The 8,803-nt window shown below is 42.1% G+C and overlaps 1 protein-coding gene across 8 annotated transcripts in view; it reads left to right on the top strand.

The window, feature by feature from the left end:
• DYNC1I2 (dynein cytoplasmic 1 intermediate chain 2) overlaps nt 1-8,803 on the top strand; it is an 83,707-nt gene continuing 74,904 nt past the window's right edge. For 6 of the 8 annotated variants that reach the window (XM_072121744.1, XM_072121742.1, XM_072121741.1 and 3 more), the window contains exons 1-2: nt 21-160; nt 6,717-6,760. The gene's annotated coding sequence lies outside the window, so the exon portion shown is untranslated. Of the gene's footprint in view, nt 161-6,716; nt 6,761-8,803 lie in introns of all 8 variants that reach the window. The other 2 variants (XM_072121737.1, XM_072121739.1) reach the window with 2 other exon arrangements.

Raw genomic sequence — 8,803 nt, 5'->3', positions numbered from 1 at the left:
TGACGTCATTGCAGCTGCGCGGTCAGTGTTTTGGCCTCCATCGTTTTCCGTAGAGCATCAGTCATTCGCAGTGTATGTGGCCGGTGTCGGGCGGGGTGCACAGGGAGACAGGGCGGTGACGCGATCGGAACCAGTGGGGAGAAGTGAGGTTGGCGATCCGGTGGGTATTGGTCGTGGTGTGGGTACTTGGCGCCATGATCTTCTCTGTGATTATAGTGAGGCCTAGTGATCGTTATTGTGCACGCAGTGAGCAGCCAATGAGCGGGCTGCTGGAGGCAGGGGAGCCGGGTGTAGCAGCAGGGCTGTGGACCGGCACATGTGCTCTAGTATGGCTCAATGGACTCAGCATGACTGACTGCCATTGTCATTACACAGCAAAGGCAGATGCATCATATGTATCTGTTTCTGGGAAAGCTGGGTGGCGGTGCCCCTCTAGTGTCACCCATCTTCCCCAGACACCTGCTTCCTTATGATATTGTGTGTACACTGGGTGCACCCTCTGATTTTTGAAGGCACCACTTCTCTAATACTGTACACAGGAGGAGCCGCCAGCGTAGGCAGCTGCTTACCAAAGTACAGATGCCAGCTATTACCCCCATTACACATAAAGGAAAGAAGATAATTCTGGATACTTTGTCAGCATCAATGTTTAAGGACATCTTCACCAGGATGAAGGATTGTAAACCAAGCACACTGACAACTTGGTGTGCGCCCCCTCTGGCAGAATCTGCTCTTCTTTAAGCTACCTATACCCTTGTTTTATAGAAAAAAAGATGAATACATTATGCAAATGAGGAGATCCAGGTTCCATTAACACCCAAAACAGATCCTTCCAAAGGTGGCACACGCCAGCATGTCGGTGTGCTTGGTTTACAATCTTTAATCCTGGTGGTAGATGTCCTTTAAAGAAAATCTACCATCAATATCAAACATGGTAAACCAGCGACACTTACCCATAGATCCAGGCACCATGACTGCAGTAACTGTTTTATATTTCTTATCCATGGCCTCTTTACTTTTAAAATCAAAGCAGGTACACTAGCCTGTGAAGCTATAGCACAGAGCTGCTTCAGTAACATGCCCCTCCCCCATAGTCTTTCTGGCTCATTTACGAAATTTTGAAAGTTGATTTTAGAAGGCTGGTGGCAATGTATAACAAATATAAGAAGATTACCACAGTCACAGTGCCTGGATCTATGAGTAAGTGTCCCTGGTTTAATATGTTGGTAGATTTCCTATAAGTAAAGCAGCTTTTATGCTTTGTTTTTGCTCTTTCTCCTGTAGTGAGCAGTATATTTGAATGCTGTCATAGCTCCATCTGCTTCAGACATAAAGAGCCTAATGATTTACTCTTTCCCTACCATAGAGCAGTGGTGGTGAACCTATGGCACGTGTGCCAGAGGTGGCACTCGGAGCCCTTTCTGTGGGCACTCAGGCCATCACCACAGGACCGAATCCACCAAATCTTCCTGCAGTCCCAGGCAACTTAAGAGATGCTGCAGTCAGCGCTATTTTAAAGTGACACTTCATTGGCTGTTTTGAACTGCAATATCTTTGTAGGTCATCCTGCTGGACCCAACATTCTTCCTGTACTGAGAGACCCTGGAGAGAAGCTATGTGCCCTCTTTCTTTCAACTGTATTGGTAGCCTTACGAGGAAGAACACGTAGCAATAAGTTACTGCTTAAAATGCCATGTTGGCACTTCATGGTAAATAAGTCGATTTTGGTTGTAGTTTGGGCACTCGGTCTCTAAAAGGTTTGCCATCACTGCCCTAGAGGATATTTCCCTTGATGTTAGGAGATTAGAATATCCAGTAACTGTAAGGAGAAGTTGCCTGGGATAACATTCCAAGAGCTTCAGCCTTGATCACATGCTAAGGTGTAACCTCAGCAGGCTGAAGCCTTTGGAATGCATCAAAAACACATCAAAAAACATGGCGCAATGCATCGTGTGAAAGTGCCCTACTTTAATTCCAGACAACCCCCTTAAAGGGAACCTGTCACCAAGTGGCGCAACCTGTCATTTGGGGCGCACAGTAAAAGCTTTAAATTCCAAGCCCACAAGAAAACGGCGCAATTGCGGTTTTTCACCAAATTCACTGCATTTGGATTTTTTTTTTCCACTTCCCAGTACACGGCATGGAATATTCAATACCATCACTATGAAGTGCAATCTGTTTCGCAGGAAACATGCCGTCACACGGCTCTGTACGTGTAAAAAAAAAAAGTTATAGATTTTTGATTGTGGGGAGTGAAAAATGAAAAAACAAAAAAGGGCCAGGTCCTTAAAGAGTTAATGGTTATACAAGTCATTAATAATAATAATAATAATAATAATAATAATATTATATTTGTATTGTATTTACTGCAATCTGCATCACAGGGTAGCACTATTTCCATCTGGGTTGTCATATGGGGAGTTTAGTGGAGAAGTTTCCGTGACTGAAAAATCCATTCATGTGTTTATTTTCAGATTCAGCCTCTGACTTACTGGCAGATTCAGGCCAAAAATATTGACTTCTTTCTACTAGTGCTATTTCCCGGATTGTATACTGCCCCAGGACCTGGACTCATAGTCATAGTCAGATATGATTTTTGTACTCTTTGCCTTCCTGCAGGACGTCTTTTGTTTTGTACTATAATTATATTATTAGTACAGGGTTGTATTCTCTGCAAGAGGAAGAGACGAATAACATCATGTATGACTACTATGCCCGGAGTTTGGGTTATGGCGCATTGTTCAGTCCAGGTAATAGCTGTCTAATGGTCTGTATTGTACAGACTAAGGCAGCATTTACACAAACGTATGTATAAGTTCCCCATAGACGGCAATGGACGCACGTGTGGGGAACCGTACCGCTCTGTACACGGGGAAAAGATAGGACATGTCCTATCTAACCCTGTGTTCACGACTGTGCGCCATGCATCTCTACAGAGAGGGGAGGGGGTCACAGTATCTATGGAGAGGGGGTTTGTGTGAATTCGCCCAAAGGCCTTCTGCACACAGCCAGTAGTAACGGGCCTGCATGTCGGCCCGACCCCACAGACTGTATACATTGCACAGGACAGGGGCCTTGCATTTTAATGAGATATGATACATGTCCATCCCATCTGCCAACAATTAATACAGTATCGGCGCTGCAGCTCTTCAAGCAGATGGGAAGACCTTGCACCATATTTCAGCATAATGCATGCATTCCCGTCCTGTAAAACATGTGCAGTCCTAAGGACCGGGCCATCATACAGACTGCACACAAACTGTGTTAGGGTACATTAAGACGTCCGAATCTCTTACACTGAAATCTCTAAGCTAACGGTTTTTATTTTGTCTGCCTTTGGGTAAAAAAGGAGAAACCTGCCTTATATTTTGCTTGCAAAACAGGACATGTCTGTCAAAAATTTGTCTGAATCTTAATACACATTGGGGGAGATTTATCGTCAAGTGTCTGAGGTAAAACTGTTCTAGTTGCCCAAGGAAACCAATCAGAGCTCAGCTTTCATTTTATAAACCGCTGTGGGAATATGAAATCTGAGCTCTAATTGGAACAGTTCTGCTCTAAGAGACTTAAGATAAATCTTTCCAATTTTCTTCTGTACGTGTATAAGAATGGTTGCCGGATTTACCGTCACAGTTTCTCTGCAGCCATTACACAAGCAACAGAAACCAGACAAAATTGACTGGTGTGCAGTGTGTTTGTAGGCCACAAATTTTGGCACAGGAAGCGGAGCGGCACCTTTGTATTGCATCCGGGATCCGTAACGGATAGATGACATGAGAGAGGCAGGAGTGTTGTGAAGCCATTAGACCACACATTCCTCTCTCAGGTGTCCAGATATAAATGTGTATGAGGAAATGTATGTGTAGTTATGTGTAGGCCCAGTGCATCTCGTGTTACTGTATAATTTTTCAGGATTTCCAGGACTCTTCCTCTGTAACCTACATTCAGCCCTAAAATTTAGTGACCGGTTCCATTTAAACTTGTTGCCAAGGTTGGACAAACTTTTCCCAAGCAGCAGATCTGCTGCCGCCTCTATAGATGAATAATGGTATAGCGTGGCTCCTGCTGTATAGACGTGGCCCCGGAGGGGAGGGCCCTTCTCTGTATTGTACCGTCCAGGCTTATGGAAAGGGAAAGTCATAATGGGATAATATTCTCCCACTATCTAAATATTATCACATATTATACTGGAGGATAGCCTCAGGTTTATGTCCTGACAGACTGGGTGTTGTCCTCATGACTCACTGACTGTCTGTGGCTAAATATAAAGTGTTGTGCCGGAAGCCGATGGGGCTTTTTTATTTCATGTTTTCATATTTATTGTTGCCATATTAAAGGGAACCTGTCACCACATTTTTCTGAAACACAGCTAGTGGCAGGTTCCCATAAAGCCCAATTAAGTAACTATCACCTTCTTATAGATAAATATTGTTTCCTTCGGATCCCCATATAGTCAACTTTATAATTTCATGTCGAGGGAGACATGGCCGCCTCGGGCTGACACATTCGCATACTGTACCCCATGCATATATCTGATGAATGAAATCATGGCACAAAGAGGAGTAGAAGTCCATGCTGGCTTCTGTGATTTCATGTGACATGCGATCCTGTGATTCCATGAGATATAGCACATATCTCATGGAATCACAGCAGTGTACAGTTTGATAATGTTAGAAGGCTAAAGGACCTGCAATGATGTCACTCTGGTCACATGACATTACTGCTGCATGCTGAGACTGTGTGGGGATGAGTTGCTGAATTCACCCCAAAGAGGCCACGCTCACCTTGACTTGCTGTAGATATCCCTGGATACCAGGTCAAATTACAAAGTTGTTTACATGGGGACCTGAGGGAAACCATTTTTAGCTAAAAGAAGGTTGTCAGTTAATTAATAGGGCTCTATGGGAACCTGTCACTAGCTGTATTTAAGAAAAATGTGGTGACAGGTTCCCTTTAATACACAAATATTAACCTCTTCATTGTGCTGCACTTCTCATGTATAGAGCAACCACAGTACAGTTGGGTACATAGGTGCTGTAAATTGCTTGTAAATGCCATCTGAATTGCTGCAATCTGGGCATGTTGCATACATACAGTAAGCTTCAGTACAAACACTGTCTATACAGATATGTTTCTTTAAAATGTAACTAACCCTTTTTAACCCCTTAAGGACGCAGGGTTTTTTCGCTCATTTCTCGCTCTCCACCTTCAAAAATCCATAACTTTTCATTTTTTCGTGTACAGACCTGTGTGAGGGCTTATTTTGTGCGTAACAAATTTTACTTTCCCGTAATGTTATTTATTTTAACATGCCGTGTACTGCGAAGCTGAAAAAAAATTCCAAATGTGGAAAAATTGAAAAAAAAAAACGCACGTGGTCACGTTCTTGTGGGCTCAGTTTTTACGACTTTCACTCTTCGCTCCAAATAACATGCCTACTTTATTCTTTGGTTCAGTGCGATCGCAGTGATACCAAATTTTTATAGGTGTTATTGTGTTTTAATACATTTTCAAAAATTAAACGAATGTGTACAAAAAAGAAAAAAAAAATTTGTCATCTTCTGAAGCTAATAACTTTTTCATACTTTGCCGCACGGACCTCTGTGGGGTGTAATTTTTTGCGAAATGAGCCGACGTTTGCATTGCTACCATTTTGAGGTCTGTGCGACATTTCGCTAATTTTTTATTCCATTTTTTATGTGATGTAAAAAGGTGTAAAAGTCGCATTTCGGACACTTGGGCGCCATTTCCCGTCTCGGAGGTCACCGCCGGCCGTAACCGCTTTTATATTTTGATAGATCTGCCATTTTGGGACGCGGTGATACCTAATGTGTCTGTGATTTTTACTGTTTATTATGTTTTATATCAGTTCTAGGGAAAGGGGGGTGATTTGAATTTTTAATATTTTATTAATTTTTTTTTATTTTTTAAACTTTTTTTTTTCACTAATTCTTAGACCATCTAGGGTACATTAATCCTAGATGGTCAGATCGTTCCTACCATATACTGCAATACTTCTGTATTGCAATATATGGCATTTTTGCAGCTCATTCATTACAATGAGCCACTGGCTCATTGTAACGAATCTGCAGAAGCCATTAAGCCTCGGGTCAAACGTCTTTTAAATGCCGCTGGCGACTTTGCCGGCGGCATTGAAGGTGTTAACAACCGCGATTGGTGCAAGCACCGACCGCGGTTATTAGCGGTGGGGGTTTGCTGCAATATGCAACAACCCCCACCTTTTGTATGAAGAGGACTCAGCCCGGGAGCCCTCTTCATACATTCCCTGTACCTCTGCGCCTTAGAGCCACGGCGCAGAGCGTTAAGGGGTTAAGTAGTGTTTTTTTGTTTTTTTTTAATTTGAATACTTCAGGTGAAAATACTAAACTTTGTATGAACTGCTTTTCTGTTCCTTTTTCTTCTTTCTCCTGTACTGAGCAGTGATAGACTTCTGAACTCCATCCACTTCAGACAGATAAGGAGGCTAATGATTAATTCTTTCTATACCTAGAGGGACTGTCTGTATTTAATCTGATTTACACAAACAAAATTATATTACAGTTTATTATCATCTGCATTATTATCCATTTATAAAGTTTTATTTACACTTTAAACTACAAAGAGGTTTCAGTTCCTCAGTAGTGAAATAATAGATGATACACTGAATGTATGGTATATGTTAATGTGTAATTGACTAGGTTTGTATTTTCTGGCAGATTAAAGCTTGAAGTCCTTCCTTTTCTTCCCCGAGGATTATAAGGTAAATGATATTTATGTGTGTTATTGTATTTGAGCAGCGTCTGGACTCTGCTTGTAGCTTTTGTCTTAAAGGGGTTGGTGTCTCCTTGTCTTATCCAGCTGGATGGGACATTGATATCTCATTGTGGGGGACCAACACCCAGCCCCCATATTGGATAACTGTAAGGCCAGTCATTAAAGCGCATCAGTCCCCGAGATGCAGTTACAGCTAGTGGCCACTACACGAAGCTCAGAGCCCACTGCTTCAGGCTCTGTGCTCTCTGTGTATAACAGGTACTACGGCTTTCGCCCCCATAACTCATTGGTGACCAGGCCTTAAAAGGCTTTAATGATCACTAGAACTGTTTTTAACACATTTTCATTCTTTGTAATGTACGGTATATACACACACCGGCCACTTTATTAGGTACACCTGTCCAACTGCTCGTTAACACTTAATTTCTAATCAGCCAATCACATGGCGGCAACTCAGTGCATTTAGGCATGTAGACATGGTCAAGACAATCTCCTGTAGTTCAAACCGAGCATCAGTATGGGGAAGAAAGGTGATTTGAGAGCCTTTGAACGTGGCATGGTTGTTGGTGCCAGAAGGGCTGGTCTGAGTATTTCAGAAACTGCTGATCTACTGGGATTTTCACGCACAACCCTCTCTAGGGTTTACAGAGAATTGTCCGAAAAAGAAAAAACATCCAGTGAGCGGCAGTTCTGTGGGCGGAAATGCCTTGTTGATGCCAGAGGTCAGAGGAGAATGGGCAGACTGGTTCGAGCTGATAGAAAGGCAACAGTCTGCCATATATACATTTCTTCAATTAGATGTTATTAAAAATAGTGTTCCCTGTGTGAACATAATTTCTCATAAATGTAGTGATATGGTCCCTTAGAAACAAGACAGTGGCCTTGGATACGACCACCTCTACTTGAGTAATTAAATAAAGACACAAGGGGTGATTTTTATATGAAATGTCTGGGAGTTACTGTATTATCCCACAGCTGTCCTGTGGTAATGAACGCTGAATCCAGGAGGTCAGGCAGGACTCAATAGCGCATGTCTGGCCACCAAGCCAGAGTGTGAGGTGGTCGTATCCGAGGAAGCTGGTCTCATTTCAAAGGGACAGCATGGCAACATATATGAGAAATTATCTTCACACAGAAACATTTTTTTAATAACCTCCAATTGAAGAAATGTTTACATATGGCAAATGAATTAAATTAAATGTAAATGCCCTGATGGGAATACCCCTTTAATTCCCCAGTATGTGACGGTCGTTTTAACACGTATTATGTATAGCCTGGGTGTATAGTTTTTATAAGAGAAGAAAAATTTTTTGTTGTTGCTCACCGACTTGACCAGTTCACATGTGCAGGAGATCCACACCGACTTAGTCATGACTAAGAGTGCCTTGTGCACTTGAAACGCGTAGGTTCCTCTCATATGGTTTAAGGGTCATGCTGTGTACATTTTTAAATGATACTGCAATAAAGTCCGGATGGACAAGAAATAATTTTATTCCATTACTGGTGCGGAGCTCCGTTTTTTTTTCTTCAAAAGCCGTGTATAGTTTTTATAGGGATTTTTATTTTATTGGGGAATTATTGTGTATTTTAAAATATTTATTTATATGTAATTTGTGTATATGTTTTATCTTTAAGTCCCCTATGAGGTTATAGAAGACCCCTGTGGGACCTTTCCCCCCCCCCCCCCCTTTTTTTTTTTTTTTTTTTTTTTTTTTTTTTTTTTTTACTTCTGTTTTTCACCTGGCCCTGGGGCATCTGTAACATTACTGGAGCAAACGACCTCTGGGGGCAGATGTTCGGTGAGGGCTGGACAGCAGCATTGGTGCATAGTACAGGTATTTTTGTAGCTAGCAGATGGGATTGTATAAATCACATCCATTATGCTGATACTGAAAATCTATGTACGGTAGATTAAATATGGACGATTCCACCAATGCCAACCCACAGCATTTTCATAGTATGTGTCCCTGACCGAAAGATTTAAAGGGCAGTCCTCCACCTTCCACAAAAATTACAATCAATTGGCAGA

This window comes from Engystomops pustulosus, chromosome 8, assembly GCF_040894005.1.
Source record: "Engystomops pustulosus chromosome 8, aEngPut4.maternal, whole genome shotgun sequence".
Classification (NCBI taxonomy): Eukaryota; Metazoa; Chordata; class Amphibia; order Anura; family Leptodactylidae; genus Engystomops; species Engystomops pustulosus.
The sequence above is the reverse complement of the archived record's forward strand: the minus strand, read 5'-3'. Positions and strand labels throughout refer to the sequence as shown.